Below are 20,804 nucleotides of genomic sequence, written 5' to 3'. Positions count from 1 at the left end.
AAAGTAGTGAAGAGAGTTGATGTAGCTTTCAGAGGATTCTGAGTTGGAAGAGTCAGAGTGAGATCCGAGAAACTTGGAGAGCAGTTGAAGACATTCAAGAGGTTTTCCAGTTCTTGTAGAGTTTTTCTAGAGCCGAAAGTAGTGAAGAGAGTTGAAGATAAGCAGATAAAGAAAATCGAGGAAGATAGCCCAAAGTCGTACTTATGGATCAAATAGTAGAACCAAGGAGTGCCGAGAAAGAAAGACATGTTGTCGGTACGTGACCAGCTTTTTCTAAAACAACGCAAACCCAACCATTCGAAGTTAATCATATTTTCCCCCTTACTTTAATTAATTCACACCCGCTGACCTCTCTTCTCATAAAAACCATTCTGACAAATGTATATCTACTTGTCATAATCAGAATTCAACAGTTAACGCGACCTGTCAAATTAGTTGTTATAATACTCATTGTAATTGTTAAGTTGACATATATAGTCCTTTTCTAATAGTAGAACAATTGTATGACAGGACTTCTACCAGTGAATGTGAATTCTCGCGAGAGAAATAGTGGAAGAGCCACACGAAGAACACTCCTAAATTGTAATACTATTAGCAGCAAGATTACGCTTGCTATTCAGTTAATTTACCAAGCAACCATATACCAATTAATGCAAAGCTTTGACCAGTTCTATTGTACTCATTTGTATAATTTACATGTTTAATAAATCTTGTTTTGTTGATCATTTCGCCTTGTGACAATTCTCTGATACACATTCACTGAGTAGATTATGAACTATAGTTAATCGGAGCTCAAAGGTCAAATTAAGAAGAACCTTTGAGTTTAATCTCAGCGCAATCTTGATGCTGCGAGCTTATTCTTATTTGAATTTGAGTGGGTCTTGAGGGTGCAAGATTTTCTCCTAATCCAACTACTGGACTATCATATGAAACCCAGGTCTTCTGGATACACATACCAGCGTGCAGCCTTGCTGGACGCCGAGTGATTCATAGTGAACGTTGTTAGACAAGCACACGCTACAACAGAACAACCTGCGGAACACAATCCTGAACACTTTTAGGATAGTCAGAGAGTTCTTCGATCAACCGTACCACCAGACATAACAACAACAACAACCACGTACACTTAGTGGCGACATCTGACACGAAGGGGAACCCCCAATCAGGGAGAAATAATAAAAGAACTATAATAATAACAATATTCAGGGAGGAGAATGCCAGAAACTTATCAAACTCTGGCAGCGAACTTAATGATTTTGTAATAACCGAGAGCAAAGTGTAAGAGAATTTGTTGATATAAAAGGAGGCAGCAAAGGAAGTTAGCTAAACGTTAGCAAATAATTATGAGAGCTTCTTTGGTTCAGGGGAGGTCTCCATGATCTGGAGATGTTCAAATCAATGTGAAACACAAGTAATTACTGACCTGATACTTTAACTTCTGTTCTGGGAAAATTAATGGAGTCTCTGTTTAAAGAAGTAATGCAGGACCATCTGGACATGACTGCAATTATAGTTCATACACAGCAAGGGAAAGTCTTATCTAACCGGTTTGATTGGATACTATGATGCAATCAGAAAGGAACTGGATGCAAAAAAAAATATTTTGATAAATTATAGTTTAATTTTAGGAAAACATTTGATACTGTTGCAAATGGAAGACTACTGAACAAATGGGAGTCGCATGGCATTAAGGACAATTTGCTGCTATCGATAAAGGGGTCGTTGAGTGGGAGAAGACAGAGAATGGTAATCAAAGGACACTGCTCTTGGTGTTGTAATGTTATTAGCAGTGTACCCCCGGATACAGTCTTGGGCCCATTGTTGTTTTCTGTATTTATTAATGATATTGATGAAGATTCTCCGAGTGATCACTGAATTATGACCACCCGTATGAAAACGGATTGCGACCCGTTGACCACGTGAGGTAAGAGAATGCGCACTTAGGCGACCTACGTAGCATAGATAAGATGTCATTTAGTTCAGTAGGTAGTAAGATTTCGAGCGTGATCGGTTAAAGGAAGGATATATTGGAATTTGATAAAGCTCAGATTGTGAGAGCTCTACGAATTGGTGCTTCAATTTACCAAACGCTGAACTGGTGGGGTGTTCGAGAGCTGCCGTTGTCAGAGTGTACCAGGACTGGTGTCAAAATGGTCAAACAATGACCCTGCGGCAAACTGCAAAGGTAAGCAAAAGGTTGATGTTAAAGGTGTGCGCCGGGTCCGACGACTCGTACAAGCGAACAAGCGCAGAACTGTTGAAGAGTTGACTACCCAATACAACATGAGTCAGCCCAGAACAATATCTGGCATGACCGTGGATCGAACGTATGGGCTATACTACCAGACGATCCCTATGCCATTCTCTTCAAACCAAGGTTCATCAGCCTAAAAGAATCGCCTAGTGCAAATAGCATGAAAGTTGGACGTTAGAAGACTGGAAGAACGTGTGCTGGTTGGACGAGTATTTACTCCACACTATGGATTGTTGTGTACGTATTTGGTGTCAACAACATGAGGCTCTTGAACAACCATGAGTGGTATCAAAAGTGCAGGCCGTTGAAGGCGGTTGTATGAAGTAGGGCATGTTTCCCTTGGGCCCCATGTGCATGTGGAACAATGTATCAGTGGTCTCCGCTGTCGTAAACTGTTTGCTAACTGTGTACACCCCGCTATGTAACACTCTTTCTCGATTGGCGATGGTGTCTTCCAAGATCACAATGCTCCGAGTCTTTGGGCACTTGATGTACAGGAATGGTTTGAGGAACACGGTTCTGACTTCCAGCATATCGATTAGCCTCTGAACTCCTCCGATATCAAGTCCGTAGAGCACTTGTAGGATACCATGGTAATGCATATAACGCTTCTGGATACACCAATCACCTTGATACCGGCATTGCTAGCCGCATTACACACAGTTGGGCGGCCATACTTTCCGAACGCTTCCGATGTCTTGTTGAATCAATGCCACGTCGGATAGCTGCTGCACTGAGGGCAAAAGGAGGCCCTACGAAGTATTAGTTAGCTGATCATAATTCAGTGATCATTTAGTGTATATCAGGGTTAATATCCAAGTTGCAGATGATACGAAGGTTGGCAGGGTTGTTACTGACACTATCGACGGTACGCTACTGCAACAGGATCTATAAAAATTGAGCAGATGTTCCGAGAGTTTGCAACTGAATTTTAACATTGACAAATGTAAAGTACTGCTTATGTGTAGCAGTAACTCCAATGTGATGTATCAACTGTGTGGTACAACACTCAGGGTAGTGGAGAATGGATAATATCTGAGGGTTATTTTGCAGGCAGATATTAAATTTTCTGATATTGTGGACAGTCTGCAAGAGTAGCTCATGGTGTCTTGTCAATGATATACTGGAAATTTTCAAACAGTGATCAGGAGGCGATTATCCAATGTTGTATTAACCCCATTGACTCACACCTGGCGAGTATGGGCTTGGCACACCCAAGGTCCTGAGCTGGACATCATCTGAGCGATTCTCTTATCTCTCTCTCTCTCTCTCAGGGTAACTCGGGAATGGTGCAGCACAAGCCTTAGGCTTACTTGCACCATATAGCTAATGTATAACAATAATAAGACAATGGTCAGACCACACCTTGAGTAATACACTATACAGAGACCTCGTTTTAGGAAGGACGTAGCGCTGCTGGGAGTCTGCGCGCATAGCAAAGTGGTATCATCACCGTCCTTCCCACACCGGGTGGAAAAGGCCTGGGTTCAAATCCCGTCGATGACACGAGGGACTTTAATGGGCTTTTTTCACTCCGTGGCTGAGTTAGTTTCAGTTAGTTCTCAGGCGTATAAAGAAAGGTTTTTCCGCAGAAACTGGGTTTTTTTCCGTCCAGCAAAACAGGCAAATCGAGCAGAGTACACACGCAATTTACAGACAAAATACAGGTATGGGTATATATTAGAAATAATGGGTGACCATTATTTGAATTTGAATGATAATTTGAATTTGTAGATCTGCTGGAACGAGTACAGAGAAAGGCAACGAGATCAGTGAGAAGTACAAACGGTTGCTCTTATGAAGAAAGGCTTAAGATCTGCAAATTGCAGCGTCTGGAAACTAGTCAACTTCGAGGGGCATACGGCCTTTATTGGTTTGAGCAAGCTGAATGAAGATGGGATTCTTCCTCTTGCTGAGATTAATCGCATAATTGGATATTAATTCAAATTGAGGACGGACAGTTATAGATCAAATGTGGGGTAGTTTGCCTTTAGCCAGCGGCTATTTTATTCCAGGAACAATCTTCCTTCTATCTGTCGTTGTTCACATCTGAAAGAAATTTAAGGCAGAACTAGACAAACATTTTAAATGAATGGATTGGTGAAATGGGTAGTTTTTTCTTTTTTTAATTGATGCTGTATAAATTGCTTTCTTGCCTCATATGCCTCTACTAATAATAATGCAAAATGCAAATACTTCATATGGGCAACACTAACCCCTGAGAAATGTACCAACTGTTTTGTAGTACACTCAGGGTGGTAGAGAATGAAAAAGATCTGGGGCAGTCAGATATGAAGTTTTTTGTGCAGTGCAGGCAAGTTGTGAGAGGAACGAAGATGTACTCTCAACAAAGAAAGCTTAAGTTCTGCAAATTGCAGCATCTGGAGTCTAGTCACGTCTGTGGCGACCTGATTGAGGTGTATAAGGCTATGAATGGTTTGGGCAGGCTCAATGCTGATGGGATTCTTTTTCTTTCTCAGATTACCAACATGAAGGAGCATCAATTCCAGTTAAGGAAAGACAGTTGCAAAATAGATGTGCGGAAATTTGCCTTTAGTCAGCTTCTAGTTGATTGCTGGAATAAACGTATAACTGTCGTTGTGAAAGTTGATAGCTTAAATAAATTCAAGGAAGAACTGAACAAACTTTTAGAGCGACTGGATCGGTGAAATTGGGAATTTTTTTTTACTTTTTATTATTAATATTAATTTATTTTATTTATTATTATTATTATTTTTTTTGACTCATGCTGTATAAGCTTGCTTTCTTTGTTCATATGCCTCTACTAATTCTAATTGTTATGCTAATTCCCCGCGCCATTCACGGGATTCGAACTCAGGTTTTTTCCGCACGGGGTGAGGAGGACGTTTATTATACCCACAGAGTAGTATCAACTCTGATACCCACGAGTGCAAGAGTCTGTTTTCACCGCAGGTCTGGACCATGGTTTGAATCAAGAGAAAACACTGTGGCGGTCCAGTTCTGCGGAACAAAACCGTTCGTGTGTGTAGCAATCCGATCTTTTTCATTTGTTTAAACGAGAAATATTTTGAAACAGAAAGCTAGTTAATAAAAAATCTTATTTTTTTTTAAATAGAAAATATACAGGACTCTAATGATGTATATATGCATATGGGGAACAGGAATAGCGTTTCTGTGTGTGCTTTGGTACCTTTCGAACTCTGAATCAACCCGGTAGCGCGCGGGATTTTTAACCTCAGGGACAAACATCTGGTGAGTATGGGCTTGTCACACCCACAGTCCTGAGCTGGCTATCATCATTCTTCTCTTTCTTGGTGATTCCCTGCTACTTTTGATACTCTCTCTCTCTCTCTCACAGGGTAACTCGGGAATTTTTTTTTTTTTTTTTTTTGGCTGGTGCAGACTAAGCCTCAGGCTTCCTTGCACCATATAGCTAATAATAATAATAATAATAATAATAATAATATTAGAACTCCTAACGTTCATTCACTGTGTGCGTTTACCACCCACTTTACTAATAACTTAATTTAATTATTATTATCTCGTATGAGTTATCTCATACGTTTATCTCGTGTGAGTCTTTTTCTTCTTTTTTTTTTTTTTTTAATAATCATTTATTTTGCTTTTCCTGTTGTTGAAGCTTTGGGCTATCGAGGGATTTACTGTAGAGTAACATAAAAAAAAAAAGTTGACAAATTCGATTACGGGTCTGAGATATTGACACGTCAACTTTCTTGTAAAATTTAGTCGGTATATTTAATTGCGTGAAAATTTGGTATATTTCATTAAAAAAAATACATATATGTATGCTTTTTTTTATATAAAATATACAGGCGTGTATTATGCTACTAAAAGAGTTCGAATTTTTTTTATTGCCATATCCTGTTACGTCATGAATGTAGTCTGCTAGAAGATGTTTACAGTGGAGTTTGTATACTCATTCAAATAAAGTTGTGATGTCAAACATTTTTTTGTTATTATGGTGTTTCATATTAGAAAATTTGTAAGTTACCTAATTCTTTTCATGCGTCCTTTGTTGGTTATTAGAAATTTAAACTGAAATCTGACTTCTTAACAAAACTGTATGTATACAGATTTTACGTACAGTAATAGTATCAGCAAAGAATAATACATTACATTCGTTGGTTAGAGATTAATTTGTGTACATAGCTAATAGCAAACTAAGTTTGTTACAAATACATCAAATGTCATATCGTGAAGTGAGTCAACGGTTACCACGATTTGTACTTCAGATAAAGAGCATTTCTCCCTGGAGATGGTTCGTACATTTTGTAGCAAACTTAGTTTGTTTTTAGCTACATACGCAAATAGTCTTATGCCAACTCATGTACCTTAATGTTTTACAGCTCTTGGAAGCCTTTGCTTAAAATTTACTTTAATTTTGAACAAATTAATAACTTATTATAATTGGTTCAAGAAACTTCCATGTTCACCATCGGGCGCACGGGACATGTTTAGCTGGCAGGAACTAGGACCCTTGGTGTGTATGGATCAACATTTCACTGATGAGGTCTGCTGAGCCCTTAGAAAACCATGTGCATCCTGCTACATTGCATTTTTTTCCCGGACAGAAACTGGATATTCCAAGACAATAATGTACTGTGTTATTGGGTTTGCATTTTTCACGAGTGGTTCAAGGAACATGGTAAAAATGCCACCCATCTTGATTGTCCTTCAGGTCTCAGTCAATTGAACAACTGTGAGATGTTTTTTTTTTATCAGGAAGTGAGGTGTATGGACATGAAACCATCATCTATTCCAACACTGGAAAGCCTTGCAGGCAGTATGGCTGCAGATCCCTATGAATGTCTGCACACATCTAATGGAGTCAATGCCTAGGTGAATAGCAGCTCTTATCTGTGCAAAGTGTGGCATGGCACAGTATTAGGTAAGTGGTCACAATTCAGTGATCACCAAGTGTATATATACTTTAAATTTCACGCAAAAATAGCATTTTGCAGAAAAACATTAGTACCACTAGAGAGTACAGATTTTTGCTTTAAAAAAAAAAGAAAATTTCATTCTGAGTGACAGTGGACCAACATGAGTCTGATGAATGATGGTTTGCCAGGAATACATCCAAGTGTTATTATTTATTTTATTTTTATTGTTTGGAGGGAGATTACTGTTTATTGAGAAGGTGTATCAGGAGCTGTGAAGTATTGTACCTCATTAAATTCCTTTAAGTTCAGTTCAATAGGCATTTTGTATTGTAATTGTTTGGTACCGATTTATTTAGTTATTTTTGCCTCATTAAGAATATGACTGCAATTTCATTATCATAGTCATTATATTCATGATGACTATAATTATAAAATCAGCTGACTGTTCCAGTCACATATTGGATGTAGTGTATTTATCTCTCTTCCCTGGCAAACTCTATTAAGGCGCCTCCGTGGGCAGGAGCGACAGTGCGAAGCACACACTTCTTGATTAAACTGGGGTTCAAGCCCGTGACCACCAAATACGGAGGATGCGGAAAGGTCAGGGAATGACCACCGCATATCCTCGGAGCAATATGGCCTTAGTTGCTAATGCTCCTAAAAACCAAATAACAACAGCAAACTGTATCTTCCTTTTATTATTATTATTACTAGCCATATATTTTTTTAGAACCAGCTAAAAAAATTTCCGAGTTACCCTGAGAAAGAGAGAGTCAGAAGTAGAAGGGAATCGCCAAGAAAGAGAAGAATGATGATATCCAGCTCAGGACCCTGGGTGTGCCAAGCCCATACTCATCGGATGTGAGCCCTTTGCTTTGATTTGTAGTGAAGTACTGTACTCGTTTAGAATGCATGTCAGATTTCTTTTCTTCAGTGTGTCCATTCTGTTTTTCTTATTAATGCCTTATTTTATATATCTAGTTTCATTTGTTTAATTTTTTTTTTTTTTTTTTTATTCAACAATGTACTGTTTATTTCTTAAATCTCTTCTTCACTTACATTGATCTTTGGTAATCTTTATGATTTATTAGCTATGTTTTATGATCATAGAGTAATTTTAGATCTGATATGTTTTGTACAGTTAAAAATTAATTGCAGTTATAGTATCATTGAGACCACAATATTCATAACATTACCCCGGTATTCTCTGTTTCTATTAGTGAGGTTATTTTATGTTTGGAAAGTGTTACTGTAATAGCATCATCTTCTTACTAAAAAAAAAAAAAAAAAAAAAATACATCAAAGAAGCAGCTGCATAGTCTGTTGAAGAAAATTTTTTTTTTTTTTTTTTATGTGAACCCCAAACACGAGAGGTATTAGAACCTATAGTACCGTGCTTGGGTTGGAGGTTGAGAAGACGAAAGAAGATATTTGTTGACACTGGACTTGAACTTCTGTAGATTGTAATTTTCAGGAAATACATATGAAGGAAGGTTGTTCCAGAAAACGGCAGTTGAAGGAATAAATGAGGAACATGAAAAGTTGGTTCTGTAGGTTTGAAGTTGGACAGTAAATGGATGTTGGCTGGTGGCGGCACGTGTTCGGACTGTTTTGAAAGAGAGAGCGAGAATTATAGAAGCCAATTCAGAAGAACAGTGCCCATGGAAGTATCTGTAGAAGAGGCATGCAGCAGAAACAGTGCGTCTATGAGAAAACGAGTGGAGAGACTCTGTTAGAGATGAATCATTAATTAACCTAACTGCCCTCTTCTGAATGGAATCAAGAAGCCTGAGAGAGGTTTTGGGGGCACCACCCCAGATGCGGGAACAATATTCCATGGCAGGGCGGATTTGCGATTTATACAGAGTGAGCAGCTGTTTGGAAGAAAAGTAACGCCAAGAGCGAAAGAGAAAACCAAGTTTTTTAGATGCAGAGGAAGCAATATTTGTAATGTGCTTGTGCCAAGAGATTAGAAGTCAGGGTAATCCCCAAAAGAGATATATCATTTTGCCTAGAAATCGAAGTGTCACTAAAGATAAGCATAGGAGCAGAAGAATCCTTTTTGTGAGATATAAGACGAGACAGTTTTAGAAGGGTTGAAATCAACTAAGTTGTCTTTGTCCCACTGGAGAATTACCTGAAGATCGGCATTTAAGGAATTGGCAGCAGATTTTCGAGAAGTTGAAGCTGATTGAGCAGGACAAGGTTTCTCAAAATGGAAAGTTGAATGCAATGTGCTATCATCGGCAAAACTATGGATAGGATTTCCAGTCAATGGAAGAAGGTCATTGATATACAAGAGGAAAAGAGTGGGGGAAAGAACTGAACCTTGGGGGACACCGGCATTAGTGGAGAAGTTAGAAGACAGAGAGCCATCTACCATCACCCTCAGAGAGCGATCACAGAGAAAACTGGATAACCAATTACTAAAAACAGTTGGCAAACCATAAGATGGAAGCTTGTTTAGAAGACCTTTATGCCAGACACGATCAAAAGCCTTTGAGATGTCAAGAGCAACTACTTGTGTTTCACCGAACCTTTCCATTGAATTAGTCCATAAATGGGTAACATAAGCCAAAATATCACCAGTGGATCGACACTGACTGAATCCATACTGGCGATCGCTGATCAGACGGAAGGTTTCTAGGTAGTTTAAGAGTTGGCGGTTAATTGATTTCTCCATTACTTTAGAAAGAGTAGAAGTAATTGCAATGGGACGATAATTGGATGGGAGGGATTTGTCACCCTTTTTAGGAACTGGCTGGATATGAGCAAATTTCCAAGCTGAAGGAAAAACACCTTTGGAATAAGAAAGTGAAAAAAGGCGGCAAAGAATAGGAGTAAGTTCAGGAGCACAGGTTTGAGAACAAGTGGAGAAATACCATCAGGACCTGGAGCTTTCTTAGCATCAAGATTCATCAAAATCCTTCTGATATCCTTTTGACGGAAGACTACAGGAGGCATTAAATGGAGCGTGTTGGGAATGGTGGGAGGTATTTTACCAAGATCATTAATACATGAGTGGGAAGAAAAATGGGATGCTAGCAGGTCAGTTTTATCCTTGGCTGAAGTGACAACAGAACCATCTGGTTTGGACAGAGGTGGGAGCAGAGATGGGCAAAAGTTGTGGCCAATAGCTTTGGCAAGAGACCAGAATGCTCGGCTACCATTAGGGCAAGAAGCAAGTTTTCTACTCTTAGCCTGTTCAAACTTTAGTTTGGACTGATTAATAACTGCTTTACAATTGTTGCGAGCTTTGGTGTAGGCAGAAAATGAAGCTGAAGAATTAGAAACAAGCCAATTACGATATGCAACATTCTTCTCTTGGACAGCCTTAGCACATTTATTGGAAAACCAAGGTTTAGATAAAGGACGAGATTTTAAAGTGGAGTGTGAGATAAAGGATTCCATTCCTGCAAGAATAATTTCACTGACACGATCTGAGCAAACATTGACATCAGAAGTTTTGAAACAGTAATCCGACCAAGGAAAAGAAGAAAAGAAGTCTCGCAGGTCATCCCATTTTGCATTCTTGTAATGCCAAACAATACGAGGTTGGGAATAGCCATGAGATAAAGGTTCCATTGGAGAAGAGACAATCACCAAGTTGTGATCTGAAGTGCCTAGAGGACCTCTCACTTTAACCGTGTACTTAGAAGGGATGTTTGTGAGAAAAAGATCAAGCGTATTGGCTGTATGATTAGGATTGTCCGGTATTCTTTTAGGTAAATGAACAATCTGTGCTAGGTCATTAATAATTGCAAAAGCCTCAGCATCTCGACTTGCTGTGTCAGTGTGACTAGAAAACGGAAGCCAGCTGGAGTTGTGAACATTAAAATCACCAAGGAAAATTACCTCACTGTTAGGAAAGTTGGACTGGAGAAAGTCAAGTTGCAAAGAGAGGAAGTCAAAGAGCTCCAAGTGATTAGTGGAGTTGGGAGAACGGTAGAGACAACAGATGAATTTGGCACAATGAGGTAGAGAGATTTTAAGCCAGAGAAGATCAAAGAGAGGAGATTCCAAATTGCCAAGTCTCTGACAGGGAATATCAGAACGGACATATGCACAAGTACCACTTTTGAGGCGAAAGGAATCATACAGCGAATAATTTGGGCATCTGAGATGAGCAGTAGTTGAATCAACCGATAACTGAGATTCTGTCAGAAAAAGTACATGGGGTTTGGCAGACTGCAAGTGGAAATGGACATTGTTGAGATTTGAATTGAGACCACGTATATTTGTGAAATGAATTAGGAAGTGCTTGGGAGGTTTAGATCTTTTCGCAGATAAGCTTGCTCTATTAGTTTGACCATTCATGGTGTATTCAATAGTAAGAAAAAGTCACTGGGACATGCTGTATGAAGTAATGAAATTTTTGGATATGGCGTACACGTGGTAAGAATATACCCAGATCCTTGACATAACGTGGCCTCGACAATGCTCCCCGCATACACACTACTCGGACTCCCTCCAGTCACTATCTGGCAGAGTAGAGGTAGCAAGATTATACACTAGCTGATCTGGAAGCCTCCTAGAGAGTTACCAATAGGTTCGGTCCAGTGTACTAACTAGCGGCCGGCCTGCGAACTCCGTTTTAGAGCTGTACCCTCGAAATGTAAGGAATATTGGATCTCACCACGACGTTCATCATAACCTCAAAAGTCATCAATCATACTGCATGATGGAAGAGATAGGAAGGGTTGACCAGTAATAAATGTTTATGGAAATTGTAATAAATGTTTATGGAAATTGATAGAACTCTCTCCTGAGAAGTGAGTTTATGAAATCATTGAATTAATGTTTGAGTTTACCAGAATCTCAAGATTTGCCTTGGTATATGGAGTGAGGAGACAACTTGAGTAAAGGCATATTGCTAACAGAACTAGGGAGCTGCCAATTTGACATTGCCAATTGGCTAACAGAATTCTGCAAAATGATTTCATAAAACCAGTGATATATTTGGAAGTCCATGCCTACATAATGAATGCGTTAATAGTCATAATGAGTGCCCTACCAAAATTTACTCATAATGAATGTAATACCAAAATAATGACAAGTTATCTATGTTTTTCCAAGCAACAGTATATCTTTTATAACCTGATCTTGGCTTTGTACACTACACTAATACCTTTCTTGTTTGGGATCACAAAAAAATATGAAAAACATTTTTGCTTAGTGATTACTGATTTAAACATTTACTCATAATGAATGTCTTACCAAAATAATGACAAGTTATCATGAGCAACATTACATCATTTATAGTGATCTTGGCCTTGTACAGTATAATGATACCTTTCATATCACGTGTACAGTATGTACACCTTGTACAGTGTACTGATACCTTGGTATCACATAAAAAAAAAAAAGTGGGAAAAAAAATATATATATACTGTAAAAAATGTTTGACCCCAAAATGATTGGTACCAGTTTTTTTTTTTTTTTTTTTTTGTGTTAAGAGAAGAAATAAAGAAAGAATTAGGGTAAAGGTAGAAAAGTAACTTAGTGACATCTTACTTGTGCATATGATTTATTCATGTAACGCAATTCTTCTTGAAAAAGTTAGCATTAGTAGAGGTATGTGATGCAAGAAAACAAGCTTATACAGCATCCGGCAAAAAAAAAAACTTCCCATTTCACCCATCCATTCTCTCCAAAAGTTTATCCACTTCCTTGAATTTACTTAAGCTATCAACTTCCACAACAACAGATGGAAGTTTGTTCCAGCAATCAACTACCCACTGGCTAAAGGCAAATTTCCACACATCTTTTCGACTACTGTCTTTTCTCAATTTCAGTTTATGCTCTCTCGGGTTTGTAATCTGAGCAAGAAGAAGAACCCCCATCAGCATTGAGCCTGCTCAATTGGCACCTCTGTAGCCAGGTTGGCAGGAGCAGCAGTGCGTAGCACATGCTTCTTGATTAGACTGGGGTTCGAGCCCGTGACCGCCAAATACAAAGGATGCAGAAAGGTCAGGGAATGACCACCGCATATCCCTGGAGCAATATGGCCTTAGTTGCTAATGCTCCTAAAAACCAAAAGAACAAACAACAAACAAACCTGCTCAATCCATTCAAGGCCTTATATACCTCAATCAGATCACCTTTCAGATGACTAGTTTCTAGATGCTGCAATTTGCAGAACTTTATTTCATTTTTTCTTTGAGGTAAACTCCTCTTATTAATTTACTAATTTATTTTTTCTTGCAATTTATTCTCAACAGATTGTTCTTATTGATCAGTATTCTCAAACTGTTTGAATTAGTCTCCAAATAGCAACACACGTTGCTCAGTGGAATGAATATCTACAGATGTAGAATAGATGTGTGGAAATTTGCCTTTAGCCAGCTGGTGGTTAATTGCTGGAACAAACTTCCATCTGTCATTGTGGAAGTTGATAGGTTAAATAAATTTAAGGAGGAACTGGACAAACATTTAGAGGGAATGGTTGTGTGAATTTTTTTTTTTTTTTTTGGCTGATGCTGAATAAGCTCATACACTGCTTTCTTGCATCACATGCCACTACTATAGCAACAGGAAACTGTTAAAACTATGTATTTATTTGCAGTGTGGTCATCATCATCATCACTACTGTCAACCACAGAACTTTTAAGATGCACTGCATCTGAAAATGCTACTGTTCATCAGCATCCATGTTGTAGAAACATTTTCATATATTGTTACATATTCATTTAATGAAGTTGAAATGCTTAATGGTTTTGAACATTTCTCCAAGTGTTGGTTCTCTTGTGTGTTGTTCAGTCATTGGGCAGAACATTATCCAGTATGAAAAAAGTTTTATCATTTCTAATATCACAGTTTTACAGGCAGTACACAACAAGTGGCTGATGTCCAGTTTGTTAACTATAAACTCTTGTTTTGCTCTAATTGAATTAAGATTAATTCTATTATAGAATATTTGAATATTTATATTCCCAATGGAATATTTATTTACTGCCCTGGTTACAAGGCTGTAGAATATTGGTTGTATTCAATGTAAAAAAATCAGTTTAATAATTGTTAATTTTACGGAAACAGAATGAGGCTAGACAACTATCAATAATCAACACACTTTTTTCTCTTTTAACAGGTGAAGCATTTTTCCAATGCCAATTAGAAAAAATACCCTACCTAACTGTGCTTTTCTATTTGCAGTATATTTTGCTGGTAATTTTTTTAACATTTTAAAGCATCAGGAATTTAAACTTTTCCCTATTACAAACAAGGGAAGGTTTTCTGACCCATTAGTGATCTCTGACAGTTTTTAAATTCTGTACAGTGGGATCAACTAACGATATTACCAACAGTAAATTCTAAGTGGGAAGCATTCAAGGAATTAATCGTAGATGCTACTAAGAGTTTCATACCTATTAAGAAATATTGTTCAAGGTTTAGGCCTAAATGGTTATCTAATGAACTAATGAGACTCGGAACAGAGAAGAAAAATGCATGGGATGCATATAAATTATCAAGCGACTCAGAAGCCTATGGCAGATATAAGCTAGTCTGTAATCAGGTGACAAAGGAGGTTAGGCAGGCGAAGGCAGATTACGAGAAATCCTTTGCAAAAGATGCTAAGAAAAACAGCAAGGATTTCTTTACTTATATAAACTCTAAAAGGAAGGGGATGAATCTGATTGGTCCACTTGACATCGATGGTTCGACTGTTGATGATCCTGCTCAGATAGCAAACAAACTGAATGAGTATTTTGCATCTACATTCACACATGAGGAATTATTAAGGTTTGAAAATGGCAGAAGGTTATCAAATTGTAGCGGGATACTTAATGATTTTGTAATAACTGAAAGCAAAGTGGAGGAGAAATTGTTGAAGTTAAACATAAGAAAAGCACCTGGGGTGGATGGGATCTATCCAGTTATATTAAAGGAGGCGGCAAAGCAACTAAGCAAACCCTTGGCCATAATTATGAGAGCGTCTTTGGACTCAGGGGAGGTTCCCACGGACTGGAGATGTGCAAATGTATCCCCAATTCAAGAAGGGGGATCGAAGGGTGACACGAGTAATTACAGACCAGTTAGTTTAACTTCTGTTCTGGGTAAAATAATGGAGTCACTGGTTAAAGATGCATTGCAGGATCATCTAGACAAGACTGCAGCAATAATTCAGACACAGCATGGGTTTGTTAAGGGCAAGTCTTGTCTGACAAATTTGATAGGTTATTGTGATGTGGTTACAAAGGAACTGGATGCAAAAAATAATTTTGATATCATATACTTGGATTTCAGGAAAGCTTTTGACACTGTTGTGCACGAAAGACTAATGTACAAATTGGAGCAGAATGGTATTAAGGGTAAGTTGCTACAATGGATAAAAGGATGGTTAAATGGGAGAAGTAGGTGGTAATCAATGGGTGCTGCTCTTCGTGGACTAATGTTATTAGTGGGGTCCCACAGGGTTCGGTGTTAGGTCCACTGTTGTTTTGTATATTTATCAATGATATTGATGAAGGCATATCAGGCTTAATGTTGAAGTTTGCAGATGATACAAAGGTTGGCAGGGTTGTTAATGACAGTAATGGCAGTGGTCTACTGCAACACGATCTAGATAATTTGGGCAGATGGGCTAAGAAGCGGCAACTGAAGTTTAACCTTGACAAATGCAAAGTACTGCATATGGGTAGATGTAACCCCAGAGAAATGTACCAACTGTGTGGTACTGCACTTAAGGTGGTAGAAAATGAAAAAGACCTGGGAGTAATTGTGCAGTCAGATATGAAGTTTTCTGAGCAATGCAGACAGGCTGCCAGGGCAGGTCATGGGGTTTTGTCAATGATATATAGGAATTTTGTTAGCAGGGAGAAGGAGGTGATTGTCCCTCTGTATAAGGCAGTGGTCAGGCCATGCCTTGAGTATTGCGTACAGGTCTGGAGGCTTCATTTTAGGATGGATGTAGATTTACTTGAGCGTGTACAGAGAAGGGCAACAAGATTGGTGAGGGGAATGAAGTGATCCTCTTACCAAGAGAGGCTTAAGTTCTGCAAATTGCAGTGGCTGGAGACTAGGCACCTGTGCAGTGATCTGATTGAGGTGTATAAGGCCTTGAATGGGTTGAGCACGCTGAATTCTGATGGGATCCTTCCACTTGTTCAGATTACGAACCTAAGGGGACATAAATTCAAATTAAGAAAAGACAGATGTAGAATAGATGTGCGGAAATTTGCCTTTAGCCAGCGGGTGGTTAATTGCTGGAACAAACTTCCATCTGTCGTTGTGGAAGTTGATAGGTTGAATAAATTTAAGGAGGAACTGGACAGGCATTTGGAGGGAATGGTGTGATTTTTTTTTTTTTTTTTTTGGCTGATGCTGCATAAGCTCATACACTTGCTTTCTTGCATCACATGCCACTACTACTACTACTATTAGAATTGTATCCAACCATCACTATGACCTTTTCCTTTGATTTCTTACCACCACTGAAAATATACGTGGGAGAATATTCTTTAATTAAATCAACTCGTGTTGATTCAAGCCAACCATATGTCACTTTCATCAATACCTCTTGTGACTTATCACAGATCTTCGTCAATACTGTTCTTTTTCTTAAATTGTTCTAAAGAACCTTGATTCAGAAAACTAATCCCATCTGTTCAGTAGTGATGTCAGCATTCTCCATCAGAAGTGAACAGGAACAGTCTGAAACCTTCTCATAGTTTGTCCTTCTCAAATGTTTTTAAACCAATTCAGAATTCCTGGTTTTGTAATTTTTTACTGTTTTATCATGGATAAAGTTGAATTCTGCATGCCAAATAATTTCCAATTTTCAGTTTTTGAACCATCACTAGTTTGTAAAAGTTCAATTTTAGCCTTAAGGGATGGTGCTTTAATTCAAAATTCAGCTTTAGTGCATTTGTAAATATTTGGTTACTGCAGTGGAAAAAAAGGCATATTATAAAAAAAAAAAAAAAAAAGGTACAAAATATTATAAAAGGGTATGATAATGAATTCTTTTGGTGCATCTTTCAAAGCTTCCTTTTTTTTCCCTTCAAGGTAATGCTTCTGTAGTTATAAGTGCAAAGTGGATTACATGGTGCTACTCATAATTTTCCAATAAAATTTTTCTTTCTTGTAATTGAATACATTTTAGGGATAGGTGGACTTGAAAATAATTCATTGTGCTGAAAAGGTGCATCACTTTTAGGGGTAGAATTTTTTTCAGCCTGGTCTGTACTTGTTAACAGGAGAGACTGCTTCTACAGGGATGGGATACACTTAAATAGAAAGGGTGCAAAAAATATTTGTTGATGCTATTGAGGCAGTGTTAGGTGGGTCGGAAAACTGGTAGCTTAGGGGGGAAACAAGGACTAATAGATTAGCAGTAGCCACTGGCAGAGGTGAAAGTGATTCTTGCACTGCTTCTATTGGAATGAGCAGCAGCCTGGAAAACAAGATACAGGGTATTTCAGAGGCTGCTGGGAGTCATTGCAGTACAAGTAAACACATGGGTTGTGTTAGGGTAGCTAAGAATAGGAATAGGTGCATGTATACTTGCATGTACACCAATGCTAGGAGTTTGTTAAATACATTTGATGAATTTGAGGTATTGCTCAGAACATCAAAGGCAGATATTATTGGGATATCAGAGACATGGTGTCACACAGATATAAGGAATGCAGAACTGGAATTTGGGGAGTACAATGTGTATAAGAAGGATAGACAAGATAGAAAGGGAGACGGGGTTATACTATTAGTTAAGAAACACACAAAATCCAAGGAAGTGAAGCCAGTCGACATCGCTGGACAGTGAGTGTCGAGTCAGTTTGGTGTGACATAAGCATTGGGAGATCAAAATTGAGAGTAGGAGTTTGTTATAGGCCTAATGACTCTGATGAGTATAATAAGGAACTGTACAGGGAAATATACATTTGTAGAGTGGACCAATAAATCAGAGAGTCTTACAATGGGGAATTTTAATTTCCCAGATATTGACTGGAATTTGTGGGTTGGTCACTCACACACTAGCAAGGCTGTTGTGGATTTATTCGATGATTATTTTCTATATCAGCATGTTCGGGAGGCAACTAGAGGGAGTAATACTCTTGATCTGATTATCAGTAGTGATTCTTCATGCATTAAGAATCTGCAGATAAAGGAACCACTAGGTGGCAGTGATCACAGTGTGCTGAAGTGGAATTTACTCAAAGAGGTAACTACCATCAGGGGTAAAGGGAAAGGTTTTTGCTTTCGTAAAGGTGACTACGATGGTCTGAGACAGTATTTAAATTCTATACGGTGGGACTGATGTTACCAACAGCAAATTCAAAATGGGAAGCATTCAAAGAAATTATCTTGGAAGCTACTAGGCTTTACATACCAACTAAGAAATACTGTTCAAGGTTTAGGCCTAAATGGATGTCAGATGAACTAATGAGACATGTGACAGAGAAGAAAAATGCATGGGATACATATAAATTAATGGGTGACATGTAAGCCTATGATAGATATAAGCTAGTCTGTAACCAAGTCACAAAGGAGATTAGGCAGGCAAAGGTAGATTATGAGAAAACCTTGGCAAAGGATGCAAAGAAAAACAACAAAGAGTTCTTTACCTATGTAAACTCTACAAGGAAAGGGATGAATCAGATTGGTCCACTGGATATTGATGCAACTGTTGATGCTCAGGTGGCTAACAAACTAAATGAGTATTTTGCATCTCCATTCACCCATGAGGAGTTATTCAGGGAGGAGAATTCCAGAGGTGAGTTAAACTCTGGCAGTGAGCTGGATGATTTTGTAATAACTGAGAGGAAAGTGGAGGAGAAATTGTTGAAGATATACATAAAAAAGGCACCCAGGGTGGACGGGATCTATCCAGTTATATTAAAGGAGCAGCAAAGGAAGTAAGCAAACCCTTAGCCATAATTATGAGAGCTTCTTTGGACCCAGGGGAGATACCCATGTACTGGAGATGTGCAAATGTGACCCCAGTTCACAGAGGAGGATCAAAGGGCAACACAAGTAATTATAGACCTGTTTAACTTCTGTTCCAGGAAAATTAATGGAGGCACTGGTTAAAGAAGCACTGCAGGATCATCTAGACAAGACTTCAGTTATAGCTCGGACACAGCATGGTTTTGTTAAGGGAACGTCTTGCTTGACCAATTTGATTGGATATTATGATGTGGTCACAAAGGAACTGGATGCAGGGAATAACTTTGATATCATATATTTGGATCTTAGAAAGGCTTTTGATACTGTTGCACATGGAAGACTGCTGCACAAATTGGAGCAGTGTGGCATTGGAGGCAAATTGCTGCTATGGATAAAGGGTTGAGGTTGAGAAGACAGAGTGGTAATCAATGGACACTGCTCATCGTGGACTAATGTTATTAGTGGAGTCCCTCAGGGTTTAGTGTTGGGTCCATTGTTGTTTTCTGTATTTATAAATAGCATTAGCAATTAGCATTAGTAGAGGCATTTGATGCAAGAAAGCAAGTTTATGCAGCTTCAGCCAAAAAAATAAATAAATAAAAATTAACCATTTCCACTTCACCCCTCTGTTCGTTCGAAATACCTGTCCAGCTGAGCCTTAAACTTATTTAGGCTATCAACTTCCACGACAAGGGATGGAAGTCTGTTCCACCAACCAACCACACACTGGCTAAAGGCAAATTTCCTCACGTCTATCCTACATCCATCTTTCCTCAATTTGAATTTATGCCCTCTCAGGTGATTATTCTGAGCAAGAGGAAGAATCCCATCAGCATTGAGCATGCTCAAACCATTCAAGGCTTTATACACCTCTATCAGATCACCTCGCTGGTGCCTAGTCTCCAGACACTGTAATTTGCAAAACTTAAGCCTTTCTTCGTAAGAGCACCCCTTGTTCCATTCACCAATCTTGTTGCCCTTCTCTGTACTCATTCCAGCATCCCTACATCCTTCTTGAAATGAGGCCTCCAGACCTGTATACAGTACTCTAGGTGTGGCCTGACCATTGCCTTATACAAGGGAATAATCACCTCCTTATCCCTGCTAGAAAAATTCCTATATATCATCGACAATACACCATGAGCTACTCTTGCATGATCCCGTCTGCACTGCTCAGAAAACTTCATATCTGCCTGCACAACAACCACAACCGTCCCTTTCATTCTCTACCACTGTCAGTGTAGTACCACAGAGTTGATACGTTGCTCTGGGGTTGATGTTTCCCAAATGTAGTACTTTACATTTGTCAATGTTAAACTTCATTTGCCACCTCTCAGCCCATCTGCTCAACCTTTCCAGATCCTGTTACAGTAGCATAGTGTCAGTAGTGTCCTTGACAACCCTGCCAACCTTCATATCGTTTGCAAACTTATACATTAAACTTGATATACCATCATCAATATCATTTGTAAATACAGAAAACAATAATGGACCCAATACTGAATCCTGAGGGACTCCAATAATAAATATTGATTGAACCCTGAGGGACTCCACTAAATGATATTGATGATGGTATATCAAGCTTAATGTCCAAGTTTGCAGACGATACGAAGGTTGGCAGGGTTGTTAAGGACACTAATGACAGTACGCTTCAACAGGATCTAGAAAAGTTGAGCAGATGGGCTGAGAGGTGGCAAATGAAGTTTAACACGGACAAATGTAAAGTTCTCTGTAAGGGAAGCAGCAACCCCAGAGTGATGTATCAACTCTGTGGTACT

At 38.7% G+C, this 20,804-nt stretch overlaps 1 protein-coding gene across 2 annotated transcripts in view; it reads left to right on the top strand.

Moving 5' to 3' along the window:
- Nucleotides 1–6,126: 6,126 nt before the first annotated feature.
- Nucleotides 6,127–20,804, top strand: part of LOC150082290 (endoplasmic reticulum lectin 1-like) — a 163,643-nt gene continuing 148,965 nt past the window's right edge. Inside the window, exon 1 of one of the 2 annotated variants that reach the window (XM_090380106.1) lies at nt 6,127–6,239. The gene's annotated coding sequence lies outside the window, so the exon portion shown is untranslated. Of the gene's footprint in view, nt 6,240–7,048; nt 7,146–20,804 lie in introns of those variants that run through there. The other variant, XM_090380107.1, reaches the window with a different exon arrangement.

This window comes from Mastigoproctus giganteus, chromosome 8 (assembly GCF_048544385.1).
Source record: "Mastigoproctus giganteus isolate SK-2022 chromosome 8, ASM4854438v1, whole genome shotgun sequence".
Lineage (NCBI taxonomy): Eukaryota > Metazoa > Arthropoda > Arachnida > Uropygi > Thelyphonidae > Mastigoproctus > Mastigoproctus giganteus.
Note: the sequence above shows the minus strand (reverse complement) of the source record. Positions and strands in the feature narration are given on the sequence as shown.